This window comes from Marmota monax, unplaced genomic scaffold, assembly GCF_021218885.2.
Source record: "Marmota monax isolate L192 unplaced genomic scaffold, Marmota_monax_Labrador192_F-V1.1 WCK01_AAM20220418_F8-fsc00070, whole genome shotgun sequence".
Lineage (NCBI taxonomy): Eukaryota > Metazoa > Chordata > Mammalia > Rodentia > Sciuridae > Marmota > Marmota monax.
Window position 1 is genome coordinate 705,470 of NW_026692116.1, and position 13,979 is coordinate 719,448.

At 37.4% G+C, this 13,979-nt stretch overlaps 1 protein-coding gene across 8 annotated transcripts in view; it reads left to right on the forward strand.

Moving 5' to 3' along the window:
• Lrrc8d (leucine rich repeat containing 8 VRAC subunit D) overlaps positions 1-13,979 on the forward strand; it is a 111,267-nt gene that overhangs the window by 35,400 nt on the left and 61,888 nt on the right. The window contains exons 3-4 of one of the 8 annotated variants that reach the window (XM_058585077.1): positions 2,368-2,507; positions 7,336-7,431. The exons of 6 other annotated variants lie outside the window; for them this stretch is intronic. The gene's annotated coding sequence lies outside the window, so the exon portion shown is untranslated. The remainder of the gene's footprint in view (positions 1-2,367; positions 2,508-7,335; positions 7,432-13,979) is intronic. One more of the 8 variants, XM_046461472.2, reaches the window with a different exon arrangement.

Below are 13,979 nucleotides of genomic sequence, written 5' to 3' on the forward strand. Positions count from 1 at the left end.
TAAAAAAAGCCAAACAACAAAAAAAAAACTTTTAATGGTTGCCCCAGAGTTTTCAACTGATTTCAGTTTTTCAAAGGAAAAAAAAAAATAGTAATGTTTGTATATATATTGCATAGAAAAAAAATTGGAAGTATGTACACCAAGATATTAAGGGTGGTTATCAATGATTGGTAGAATAATAGCTGATTTTTGCTTTATGTTTTTATAGTCTTCTGTATTATCTGATTTTAAAAATGTAAGTATTATCTGATTTTAAAAGCAGGCCTTACTTTTATAATCAGAAACAACAGAGCTCTTTTCATTTTGAAAAAGAACCAACAGGCAGATTACAGCAAAACAAACTGAAAAATGTCCTCTGAATCTAAACTTTACAACCTGATTCTTTCTAACTTGGAGTAAGCACATAGTCTCTCAACAGCCTGCAATCCCCGGCAGGGAAGAGAGATTTGGCTGCTTTGCACCTTCCACTGGAAAGACTGTCAACCCTCTCCTGTTCTTCTGAGCATACAGAGCAGTGAATCCTGACAATGACCTGGGAAACAGTTCACTCTGGGCTTGGCATAAAACTTGTTAATACAGAGTGCTTCAAACCCCTCTGTCTTCATAACTAAGGTTTTTCCTCATGTGGAACTTCTTTATGCTTCTTCACTATCTTTCAAAAAACTAATGAACAGAAGAACAACACTTGAAAACTAGTGTAAAGTAAAGCTTTTAAACAACTTGTGATAGGTTTTGTTTTGCTGTTCTTTGTGGCAGGGTGGAGAGGAGATGCTGGGGGAGATGAGAACAATTGGTGAAGAGATGCTTCATGTGCAGCTGTTGGTCCAGCTCAATATTGAGGCACTTGGGCCTCTTGTAGGCTACAAGAAAAAATTACCGTTACTGTTTTTGCCATGTGACTTATATCTTTTGAATTTATTTGGGTTTACATTGAGTTTGAATGAGGTTTTGCGTGACTGAGCAGAATACTCAACAAGAACAACTAAGAGTAGTTTATTTGGGGCTCACAGTTTCAGAGGTCTCAGTCCCTAAATGACTGACTCCATTGCTCTGGGCCCAAGGTGACACAGCACATGGCAGAAGGACATGGCAGAGAAAAGCTGCTCAGCTCATAGAGGAGTCAGGAGGGAGTGTCAGTCAGGTCCCAAGGTATGCCCACGTGACTCACCTCCTCCAAGCACATTCAAACTAGGATGGATTGATTAGAGTACAGCTGTCACTATCTAGATAATTCTTTTACCTCTGAATATTCCTGTTAACACAGTGATTTTTAGGGGCTGCCTCATATCTAAACATTGACATGGTATAAACCAAACCCAAACGAAGGTTTAAGAAAGTAGCAAACCAGTGAAACAGTGTTTTTGATTTTTTAAAAATACGGTTTTAGTAAAGTAACTTCCACTGTGTTATCAAGAAAGTCATAAATTTTATAAATACTCGTTTGCTAGCCTGTAAAATTAGGACTATTATGTTTTGCTGCTTGCCTGTGGCATTGAAATAAACAAATTACAAGTGACTTTAAGTCTTCTGAAAGAAAGGAGACTATAAAAGCAAATGCCTTTGTCTTCCTGTATTTCTAGATGGAAAATTATAGATCTCCATTTTAATGTATTTTATTATTGGAGCAAGGGCGTTTCACTGATGCTAAGTGATGAGTAATAATCATTCTTTTTTTGTTGTTAATTTTTTTTGTAGTTGTAGATGGACAGAATGCCTTTATTTTATTTGTTAATTTTTATGTGGTGCTGAGAATCGAACCCAGTGCCTCATGCATGCTAGGCAAGCACTTTGCCACTGAGCTACAGAAATTAACATTTTGATATAAATAAAAACAATCAGAAGAATGTATGAAATAAATATAAAAAGTATTTATTCACACTACACTAATTATTGCAACTATGTTAAAGTTCATACAAATTTTGAAGGGAACACAAAAATATAAACAATTGCTACTTAAGGGATATGAGTAAAATTTAATTCTCACTTTTGATGTTATTTTACAAGAATTACAGCAGTCAAAAGTCAAGTGTCTAAGATACTTATGAAGATAGATAATCTTAAGATGTTACTGAATTTTTATTATTTATAGTACAAATTCTATTTGTAGTATTCAGTAGAGTGTTCAGTAGGTGTAGCAAGTAAGAGTAGATAATTTGACTTCTTTTTCTTACTTATTTCCAAATGAGGGACTTGACATGGAGGGTGGTATCAGCAGAGGGATAGTGATGACAGTCTAAAGACTGTTAATATCTTAGCTCCTGTCTCCAAGCATTTACCTGTGACAGCCTTGGTGCCTTCAGTCTCTTCCTCTGTTTTTAACTTGCTGAAATTTGAAGTGTAGAATTCTGTTTGCCTCTTGCTCCTCAGGTGCAGCTGTGAAAATTACTTAAGTGAGAATGGTTCGGGGCTAAGGACTGTGAATGGAAGAAAGAAATAATCCTCTCATTATTTTAAATATGGAGAAACAGGATTATGTACAACCCTGCGCTTTCACCCGGAAAGAACAGGTAGCATAATAGGTTATCTTTGCTTTTATAATGTAAACCATAATGCTTTAATAGCTACTCTTAGGAAAAGATTGGCAGGCTCTAATTTCTACTTGCCTTTTCATCCATTTATTTCATGATGATTCCTCTGCGTGTTCAATCATTTGCTCATTGAAAAAAGTGAGAGCTTGTGGTTAGCTTTGCCACAAATGCCCAGTGTGAGATCTAGATATTACAGCACTGCATTATAAACAGTGAAGTGAAGATTTTTAAATGACAAAAATTACTTTGAAAGTACCCTGTAAAAATACTGAGCACTAAAAATGTACAGTTTTTAATAGTTACATGTGATATATAAAATATATAAGATATTTTATTTATTTGCATAAATGAATTTCCCTTTTTAAGTCTTTAATTCTATATGAATAGTGTATTTTGTGGGACAATAAAGCCAAAAAGCAACATTTTATAATAATATCAAAATATTCTTGGCCAAGTATTATTCCAGTTTGTGTCTGGGGCCTAAAAGTCAAGTAGTTAGTTTGAGTTGAAGGTCATTCGGATCACTTGGTAGGTGAAGGATCTCCTGTTTTACCTTAGGCTCATATCTTCCATATAAAGAAAATAGCTATTTAAGCTCTTCTGGAAGACATAGAAACCTATGCACTCTCTGATATGTCTTAAATCAATAACTCTTTATATTAACACTTTTATGATAAAACCTGATTAATTTTTTTTCTTCTTTTTTTTTTTTTAATATATATCATCCTCCATGAAATAACTAACCAAAGACAGGCCCACCTTCATCTTTCTCCTTAGTAAATTTACCAATCCTAGAGCTCTTAACTATATCACTAAGTTCATTTTTTTTTTTTAAAGGGATACTTTTGAGATTTTCCTTAATTCTTTTAATACTCTCCATTTTATCTTTTGAAATTATTGATAAGGGCTTTGACAAGAAACCTTGTTAGCCACCATGTGATGATGATCCTGAGTGCAGGCAATGGATGTTGTTGGGAGACAGATATTTGCTTTATCTGAGGAATAAATGTCCTTCAAAATGATAGAATTGGGAGGCTGACAAGAGCCCCCAGGCACTTTGGAAAAGTTCGAAACTTCCATGAAAGGCTGGGCCAGCAGCGACCTCAGAGGTCACAGGGAGTATATATACCATTCATTGAGGAGCGGTGTATGGGGAAAACTCATGTAAAATACCATCTCTTCCCTGTCCTAGCTCTGTGACCCTAGGAGAATAAGCTGACATCTCCCAAGTCTCGGTTCTCTCCTCTTTAAAAGAAGGGCAAGGGGCTGGGGTTGTGGCTCAGCGTTAGAGCAATCACCTAGCATGTGCGAGGCCCTGGGTTCCATCCTCGGCACCACATAAAAATAAATAAAATAAAAGTATTGTGTTCAACTACAACTAAAAAATAAATATTTAAAAAAATAAAAATAAAAGTAAAAAATAATGTGAGGACTCTTGTGTGAATTTAACACATGCAAAGAAAGCGCTGTGTAGTTCTCCTTCCAGATGATGGTGATTCTGTGGTTTTTCATTTTGTGCCCTTTTCCTTTCCCTCTGTCCTCCCTTTTTCTGTCTTCTCATTCTTGTAGCACTTTTAATAATTCTGATTTTCTAACTTGAATCTAATGTATGAAATATGATATGTCAAGAGCTTTGTAATGTTTTGAACAACCAATAAAAAAAAATAATAATAATTCGGATTTTCTCACTTTTTGTTGTCCTCTTCTCAGTCTATGCCTTAGGTCTACCCCGTGGTGCAAGACACCTTCAATGTGGTCAGGGATTGATTCTCTGTGACCCTTTGATGACTCTGAAGACATGCACTGCTGTGTTAGCTTCCTGTGGGCTTCTGCTGTACCACTTTCTGCCCCATAGATGAGGGGTCATGAAAATATCAGTTTGGAGTTGGATGTGTTTAGGGAAAAATCTTTTTATACAAGGATTTATGGAATAGAAATCTACATTGGTAATGCTTTAGTTTTTTCTTTTTTCACTCTAAGTTTCTGTTTTGGAGCCAGGATTGTAATTGCAAATGTTGTATTTGAGAAAGAAGAATATCAGGTCCAGGAGGGCCAGAAGCATTCATTTTCTTTAAGAGGAACATTTAACATAACTTTGTGGAGTAGCTAAAAGTACTACAGAAGCAACATAGAATTTTAGTCATTATGAACTCTTTGAAGATCCACTTATTGGCAGAGTGATATCTTTTAGAAGTATGATAGAATCTCATTAGTACATACTTTATGACTGAAAGAGAACTGGTTATGTCATTAGAGAAATACAAATTATTAGAGCTAGAAGGAATTTTTGGGGTCATGCAATGCAGTGATTTCCATAATGAAATGGAGAATCAGAGCAATGAAGAGACTTGTTTTTTATAACTCTTGATGTTAGAAAGGGCAAGTCAGGGACCTGCAGCTAACACTAGTTATTTTCTTACTTCCCTATGCAGCACCAACACTCTAGCTACTAAGCCTAGGAGTCATTTTTCTGTGGCTCAAGAATGTTCTCTATCCTAAGACTAACAGCTTACTAAGGCATTAATGGAAACTTTCCTTATTTTTACATTCTTTCTTTTGTCCACATTTGATGACTTTATGAAAAGTTTGGTTTATTTGTTTGCCGAAGCCCAGGAATATCTACAGAAGCAAGTATTTATTTGGACAATTTCTTTCTTCAATGATCATCACTTTTTGACCTCTTACTCTATGCTGGACACTGTTGTGTATGTTTTTTTTTTTTTTTTTTGTAGATGGACACGTTATCTTTATTTTTTAATGTGCTGAGAATCAAATCCAGTGCCCCACACATGCTAGGCAAGTATGCTTCCACTGAGCCACACCCCAGCCCCCCACCACTGTTGTATTTTTAAGGCTTCATGTGTCTCCTCTAGCAGACTGGTCTAACTGTACCCATTTGTCAGGGGAGAAAACAGGCTGGCAAAACTAAAGCAACTTGTTCTAGGTTATACAGCTTGTAAAGGGAAACTGGATCCAGGGTGTGTTCTCCAGAGCACATGTAGTAATTGCTGCCCTTCACTGTGTTCTCCACTCCCCTTGCTGCCTGTGTGCTGGGAGAGCAGAGGCGTGGAATTGAAGATCTTATGTGACAAATGAGCCAGTGGTCATCTGGTCTAGTCTTTTGGCTTTTAGCACATCAGACATATTTTCCCTGTGATTTCACGGATGAAATATTTAAGACCTTTGATTCTATTTTTTGTTTTGCTTTTTCAAAATAAAAGTGGTCTTTTAGTTCTTTGTTATTAGAAAAGTCACAAATCCTCATTTAAAGAAAGTGTAAGAATATAGGAGATGAAAAAGATCATTTAAATAACTTCAGGAGCTCCATAGTCAGATGATGGAGTGGGTTCAGACGTCAGCTGTATCGTATCACTTACTAGCTGCTTGACTCTGGGCAAGTTGCACAGCCTTTCCATGCTTCAGTTGCCTGTATGTAAAAGAAGAGTAATAATAGTGCCCGCCTTGTAGGGTTGTTATGAGGATTCGGTGGGTTATTTCTAAAGCATTTAGAACTTTGCATAGTAGCTGCCACACAAGTATGGAATGAATGACATACGTCATCACTCATGTAAGTAGTCTTCCTGTCTGTGGCCCCTGAAGGAAGAGGACAGACCCAGAAAGGAGATCATGGAAACAGGACAGGGGAGGGTTCCCAGGACCCTCTGCCCCTGTTTGCCTTGTTTATAACCCTAACAACCTGGAATATTACTAAAGTTCTCCTGTCTCATTTTCCTCATGCCAAAAATTATTGGGCTTCTCCTTTTTCTTCTTCTTGTTTTTAGGAAGCCCATGTAGACGAAGCCTGTTTATTTGAGATCTTACTGTTGCAGGCTAGGCCAGACATGAATTTCCTTTCATGTGATGTTTTCTGTGGTCTGTGTTAGTTTAGTTCTTCCTTTGTTTTCTTGTGCTTTAGTGTGAAGAAGATGCCCTGTTTATAAAGAAAACCCTGGTGTCTTTCATGTATAATGCATTCTTAAACTAATTCCAGTTGCTCTGACCCTTTGAGATTTTAAAATTGCTTTGTTCCGGTTTTTTAAGCATTTTTGAAATATTAAAAATGATCCTGAGGGGGAGGGGTCATGGGAAAATTTTCCCAGAGTTGTTTTTTTTTTTTTTTTTTTTTTTAGGAAATTATGAATTTGCATGGAGAGGTTTTATGCTGGGTTAAATTTCACCAGGTGCACTGGTCACTTGAACTTGAGTGGGTTCTTTTGATATTTAAATCCCTGTTCCTATGGTTGGGAAGAAGTGCAGAGGTTGAGTCTCTTAAATTTAAATGCCTGTTACGCCTTGAGCTCTTGCCATTGTCCCATCAAAGAAAGGTCTTAAGTAGTGCCTGGGTTTGCAGTGAAGCCCCATGTCAGTAGTGAGGATCAAAAGATTTGTCTGTTCTCTGTTTTTTGTCTTTGAACCAAGACTTTCCAGAGAGAACACAGACTTGTTTTGAATATTGCCGCCTCTGGGTGTGAGTGATTATGCAAATCTGTAGTGTTTTTGTTTTTTTTTAAAAAAAAAAAAAAACTTCATAATGGATGCAGAGATATGAACTAGCAAGGAAAACAAAAGTATTTCTTTCAAACAACTTGTACAAAGCTGTCTTTGAATGTAGGTGGTCCTCAATATCCAAGGATTTGTAATACTTCCATCTTGTGGAAAGATACCACTGTCCACAGGTTAACTACTTGAGCATTTTCCGTAACTCCCACCTGTACTGAATTGCCAAGTCTTCTAAATTTTTGTCTTAAACTTAATTTCTTCACTTTATCTGATAATCCCTTGAATTTTCCCAATATGCTTCCTCCAGTTGTGACCCTGGAATCTGGCCTGGACTACTGGCAACTGTCTGCCGCTGCCTTCCTTGCCTCTGAGCTCTGGTGCCCTCTATACATTGAAGCCTCAGGTTGGTATGGAGCAAAAAATGCAAGAGGTCATGAACTGTGTAAAGCCCTTAGTGACAACTCCTTATCCTCAAGATTCCTTTATAAAGCATTAAAAACCAGACTCCTTAAGAAAATCTCAGAACCCTCCTAGAGGAAGTCCCTGCCTCCATCTCCAGTCTAGAGCTGTTGCCTCCCCCCTCCCCCACTGTTCACTTAACAGCCACAGAGAACCTCTTTCTGTGCCTCTGATCTGCTTTGTGACCACAAGCCTTTGCACAGGGTGTGTCTCGAGCTTAGCACTCTCTCTCCCCTTCTGCTGCTTTGTCTGGCCAACTCCTTCTCTTTTGTCTTAATTTAAATGTCATATCCTTCAAGTTTTCTTTGACCCCCAAGCTGGATCAGGTCTGTCTGTTGTTCCCATGAACAACAGGACACATGTTATATTTATTTGCCTTTTCTAATAGATTTAAGTCCCACAAGAGCTTTAATATGTCTGTCTCATTCCCCACTCACCCTGGCACACGGTAGGATCTCAAATGTTTTTTGAACAAATGAACATGATCCAAAACTCTTCCATATTATTACTTGTAGTAGTAATTATCAAACAGCCTGTGAATGAATTTCTTGCCATTAAAGGAGTTTACAGGAAATTTGTTGATATACATTAGCTTTGCTTAGTTGTACCTAATATGTACAGACATGAAATAGATAACATGTATACTTACAGCAGTTATTAAATCATTTGAAACATCACAAGTAAGTACAAACAATACTTTAAAATTCACATGAATATTTATATGATGAGTGCTGTTTTGCCAAAGCCAAATCACCTATGGTAATTTTTTTGACAAAAATGTAAAGATGTTGCTTTGCCTGTGTAAAGCCATAGATTCAATCTCCAGCACAGTAAAAATTTTAAAAAATAATAAAGTTATTAATTGGGGTCCAAGTATAGATTGAGTTCATGATAATTAATGGTACATTACATTAATTATCAATAAAGTGGTTAAATATATATAAAAAGTTTAAGTGTCTTACAGGGTCCATAGAATAAAGCCCCAAAGTTAAGTTTAACTTCGATAATAATAATGCACAGAATACTTGCTTGCATAAATATGTTATTTAGAAGCACATTATGGATTGGAAGGCCCTGCATTCTAACTCAGGACTTTCAGACCCTATCAGACCACAGCTCTGCGCCAAAGAGCAGTCCTTGAGTTAGAGATTTTAATGATTTTAATGACTGATAATTTTCTTGTTAGAGAATTTAACCATTTTGTTCATTCAAAGGTTAACATTTCAGAGTTACTAAAATCAACATAAAATATATATATCTAATTCAGCTGTCACCACAATCAGGGACAAATATAATGTTTGTTCATTTTAGTTCACTGTGCAGTTTTACGTGTCAGACTGTTGAAAGAAGTCAATAGAAACAACTCATTCACACTACTTTGAAAATAACTTGAACACAACACTTTCTTATCATTGGCCCTCTTTGTAATTTTGAAGTGTTAACATGCAGTACCTTTATGCATAGAACATGCCTTTATGTCATTTGATCTTTGCTTGGTAGTACTGTGCAGACCATGTGTCCCACCTGCCCCTCTCCTTTTCCCATTACTCTGTAGCAGTTAGTGTAGTACGGTGCTCCACCTCTGTCATTTTATGCCGGCATGAAATCAAAGTTTTGCTTGAAGAAAGTGTCTTAATTTACTTCATTGTCACCATGTGTGCGCTTACCAGTGTGCCTTGAGTAGCATTGCAGGTGAGGGACTTGGTGCTACTGCAGTCATAAATCCAACCTGGGCACAATATTGATAACAATGGGTTGTTAACACTCCAGTTTGTATTTATATCAGTTTCTTTTTGATTAACATTGAAATAAAAAGACAAAATGGAAAGATTACTCTGGAGAAGTCACAGGTTCCTGAATGTGTCTGTGTCCTCTTGAGAGATCCTTGTTCCTGTATTTGAAAACACTTGCATCTAGTGCTCAGAGCAGATGGTGCACACACATACAGCCAGAGCATTGCATTTCTGGAAGTGTTCTAATTACTGGTTCATTCCTTTCTTTACGCTTTAGCCTCTTATGTTATTTCTGCGTCTTACAAAACCCTTTCTTAGTCAGAGGGGTGGTGAAACTGTTGCCTGGTCTTACTAAGCCAGACAGGCCCTCTACTGGAGTCTCTCTCTGGTCATTTCTGGTTACTTTGGTCCGTCTGCAGCCCTGCCCTTCAGGAGCATAGAATACTTGTTGAGAGGGGTGTGGTCTGCGCCCACAGAGCAGCCAGGGGAGTTAAGGGAGGTAGTGAGGATTTTAAGTATGTCAGATTCTTTCACATTAAAGGGAGACATTGATGCTAATGTAAACTCCAAACGTGAAGGCATTTTGTTAAGCCAAGATTAACTTTGGGACTTTAGTCTAAGGACCCAACAAGGCACTTCTTTATTTGTATATATTTTAAACCACTTTATTGATAATTAATGTACTATACAATTGGCCCATTTAAAGCATGCAATTCAGTGGTATTTAGTGCATTCACGGAGTTGTGCAGCCATCACCACAGTCAAATTTTATCACTCAAAAAGAAACTTTGTACCCACTGGAAATCATTCCTTTTTTTTTTTTTTAAGGTAGTTGTAGATGGACACAATGCCTTTATTTTATTTATTTATTTTTACGTGGTACTGAGGATTGCACCCAGTGCCTCACATATGCTAGGCAAGCACTTTACCACTGAGCCACAGTCCTTGCTCCTCCCTATTCTTAATCTTTTTTTTTTTTTTTTTAGGGAGGTGGGTACTGGGGATTGAACTCCGGGACACTTGACCACTGAGCCCCATCCCCTGCCTTGTTTTGTATGTTATTTAGAGACAGGGTCTCACTGAGTTGCTTAGGGCCTAACTGTTGCTGAATCTGATTTTGAACTCGCCATGCTCCTGCCTCAGTCTCCCAAACTGCTGGGATTATGGTCATGCACCTCCATGCCTGGTGGTCCTGTTATTCTTTATCCCACTAATCCCTAGCAACCACTAATCTTTGTAGATTTGCCTATTCTGTATATTTAGCATAAAATGGAATCATACAATTTATGTGCCTGACTTCTTTCATTGAGCATGTTTTTAAGGTTCAATCATGTTGTAGTTCCTGTCAGTATTTTATTTCTTTTTGTTGCCAAATAATATTCCATTTTATAAATGTGCCATACTTTTTAAAGTGTACCATTCAATATTGTTACTTGTATTCAAATTTCAGTATTGTTACTTGTATTCAAATTGTTGTGAAACCGATATTCAGAACTTTTTCATTTCATAAAACTAGAACGAAATGTATCTTGTTTTATTTACCTATTTTTACTGGTTAATGGACATTTGTGTGATTTTCTATATTTTGACATTTGTGAATAATGCTGCTAATTAATATTTGCGTACAAGGTTTTGGGTGGAGAGATGTTTTCATTTTTCTTGGGTGTATGCTTAGTGGAATTGATAGAGCATATGGTAATTCTTTTATTTAACATTTTTGAGGAACTGCCAAACTATTTTCCAAAATGATTGTGCCATTTTACATTCCCACTGGCAACGTATGAAGATTTCAGTTTTATCACATCTGCCTAACATTTGTTATTATCATTTTGATGGTAGCCATTTTAGTGACTATGAAGAGGTATTTTGTTGTAATTTTTAATTTGCATTTCTCCAATGTCTGAGGATGCAGAGCATCTTTTCATGTGAAGACTAAAAATTTAACGGATTTATTTTCTTTTCTTGAAATTTTCTTTTTTCTCAGGGTTATAACTTAAGAAAATACATCCTGTGGGATTTTTTCCCCCCTGTACTGGGAATCTCATGCATGGTAGGCAAGCTCTATACTGCTAAACTGTATCCCTCTCCCGCTTTTTTTAGAGACAAGGTCTTGCTGAGTTGCTCAGGCTGGGCTGGAATTTGAGATCCTCCTGCCTCAGCCTCTCACCTCTCTAGCAGCTGTGACACAGGCATGCATCACAGTGCTTGGCTTCCTTTGGGAATTCTTGAGGATGTAAATTTTGACACAGATAACAAGGAATGGAAGAGGGAAGAACAAGGGATGGAAGAGAGAAGGACTAAGCATTGGCAGATCAGAATTTAAGTAGAAGCAGTTTAACAATCTTTCATTTTTAGGAAACTACTAAAGAGCTTGTTTGTGTTACACAAAGAAAGGAAGAAAAGATGGATGATAGGCCAAAATGTAAGAGATTCCCTTTCAGGATTCTCAGTTACCAGCATAGCCAAGCCAAAGAGTGACCTTAAATGGTGGGAAAATTGAAGCCAGGCACTGTGGCATATATCTGTAATCCCAGCAACTCCAGAGGGTTAGTCAGGAAGCTATCAAGTTCAAGATCAGCCTCAGCAACTTAGTGAGACCCTGTCTCAAAATAAAATAAAAGGGCTAGGGATGTAGCTCAGTAGTAGCACACTCACCTGTCATGTTCAAGGCCCTGGTTTCAATCCCTATCAGGAAAAAAAAAATTAAAGAAGCCATCTTTATAGTCCCACTATGTCATTTGGTGTTACGGGCAAAAAGTATTCATTTTGATTATAAAAATATAACATTGAATGTAGCCAGCACACTAAGAGTTTAGAGTCATGAAATGTAAGATTGAAGCTAATGATTCCATCAGGGAACTTTACATTGAGATTGAATAAAAAGGGTTTGCCAAATAAAGCATCCCTGCATTCAAGTCTTTATAAACTGCTGGGAACATCCTCTGATTTTTCAGGTTTTTTCAAGACTCTCTGCCTGCTCTGCCTACTCTGCTTGTCTCTGCTGTGACTGACTACCACACCACATATGCATGAAAGGCATTTGTGAATTTGATGATACCAAGGATTTATGTAACTATATCTCACCTTATTCCCCTTTAAAAAAGACAGATCAGTTCTTACAGTAACAAAGAACTAATTGTTAAATTCAGTTATATAATAGGTATTATTATAAACAATGTTTTGGGGGGAAGGGGGTACTGGGGATTGAATCCAGGGATAATTTACCACTGAGCTACATCTTTTTTTTTTTTTTTTTTGAGGGTTGTACCAGGGATTGAACTCAGGGGCACTTGATTACTGAGCATACACTTGGAAAGCTGGACTTGCTCCTAGATGAAGCAGAGGATTTTCCCCCTGAGGAGAGTCAAGATTTGCTTCTTTTGTGCCTGTGGCATTGAGGAGAACGGGGATGGAAGTGGGTAGAGATGGGTGACAGGGAGTTCAGTTTGAGTTGGTGTCTAGATGTGGGCAGTGGGGAAGAGAGGACAGCAGGAAAGATTTCTGTGGGAAACGATTAGGTCTTAGGTAACCTGCTTGTGAGTTAGAGGACTTGAAAGTAGCCTCAAAAATTCTAGCTTGGAGAAATGGAAGAACTACCCTCCTTGATGTGGAGATGGGTTGAGGTGTGTAAAAGCCAGTGGTAGACTTAGGTTCCAGGCTATCTGGGAATCATGTGGCTCTCTTGATCTTGAATGTTTTTGTCAACTTAATTAGAAGGTAAACAAAGTTAAATTGCATCTGCCTGCCTTTTAGTTTTTCTAGAAAAATGCTGAACACTGAAGTGTCTACTGGCCTCAGGTAAAATTTTTTTTTTTTAAAGCAAAAGAAGGGTTTAATTAAACTAAGAGTATTTTTACCATAGTTTTTCTTTGGGGAAATATTTCTCTGAAGTAGGTGCAGTTAGAAGGGAAGCTCAAAGCATTTTACCTTTGAAGAGGCTTGGGTCGTTTTATACCCCTCGCCCTCTTCCCAAGGGAATTCACCCTGGTCATACTGATGCTTGCATGGCCATCCAGTCCAGCCTTGTCTTAAGATTCTTCAAGGCCAAACTTCAGTGTAAGGAAAACAGACTCTGTAGGAACCAGTGACAGCCTGAAACTAGGAATCCCTCCCATAAATGTTTGTGAACATTTGTTCAGTTTGGGAATTTTCTGAGTGAACTAATAGTATTCTGGGAAGATTTTTATTCTTGGAAGATTTAAATTTGGTAATTTCTATAGGCTACTCCGTACCTTCAACCTGGACATACAATTCAACTTTAAATAATTCTACAGCAGAGTCTATTTCTGGGATGAGGTGCTTAATTAATAATATAGCATTGGAGTGATAGATGATGAAATTACTTCCTGTGTCATTTCATTCATGCCTCAAGGTTGCAGTTATGTAAGTTGTTTTCAGTAAAATGCTAGTGAAGAAATGCTCGTTTGCTGTTGCTAGAAGGTAGAGACCTCAAGCATTTAGTGTGATGGCTATCTGGATTTTTCTCGCAGCTGTTTTATGTTTATAGAGTCAAATTATCTTACGTCTATCTGGGGTTAAATGTGACCGTCTCAAGGGTAATACGGTGCAACAGTTTGTTTTTTTGGGCTTTGTTAAATAAAGTGAGTAGATGATTACCTGAGGTTGAGTTGGTATTTGGAGGCTCATTAATGATTAATTGAAAACACACAGAGATTCTTTTCTTGTAAGGACCCTGTGGGTAGTGGTCTTTGAGGTTCCAGTATTCAGGACAGACCCACTTATCGGTTGTAAAAATATA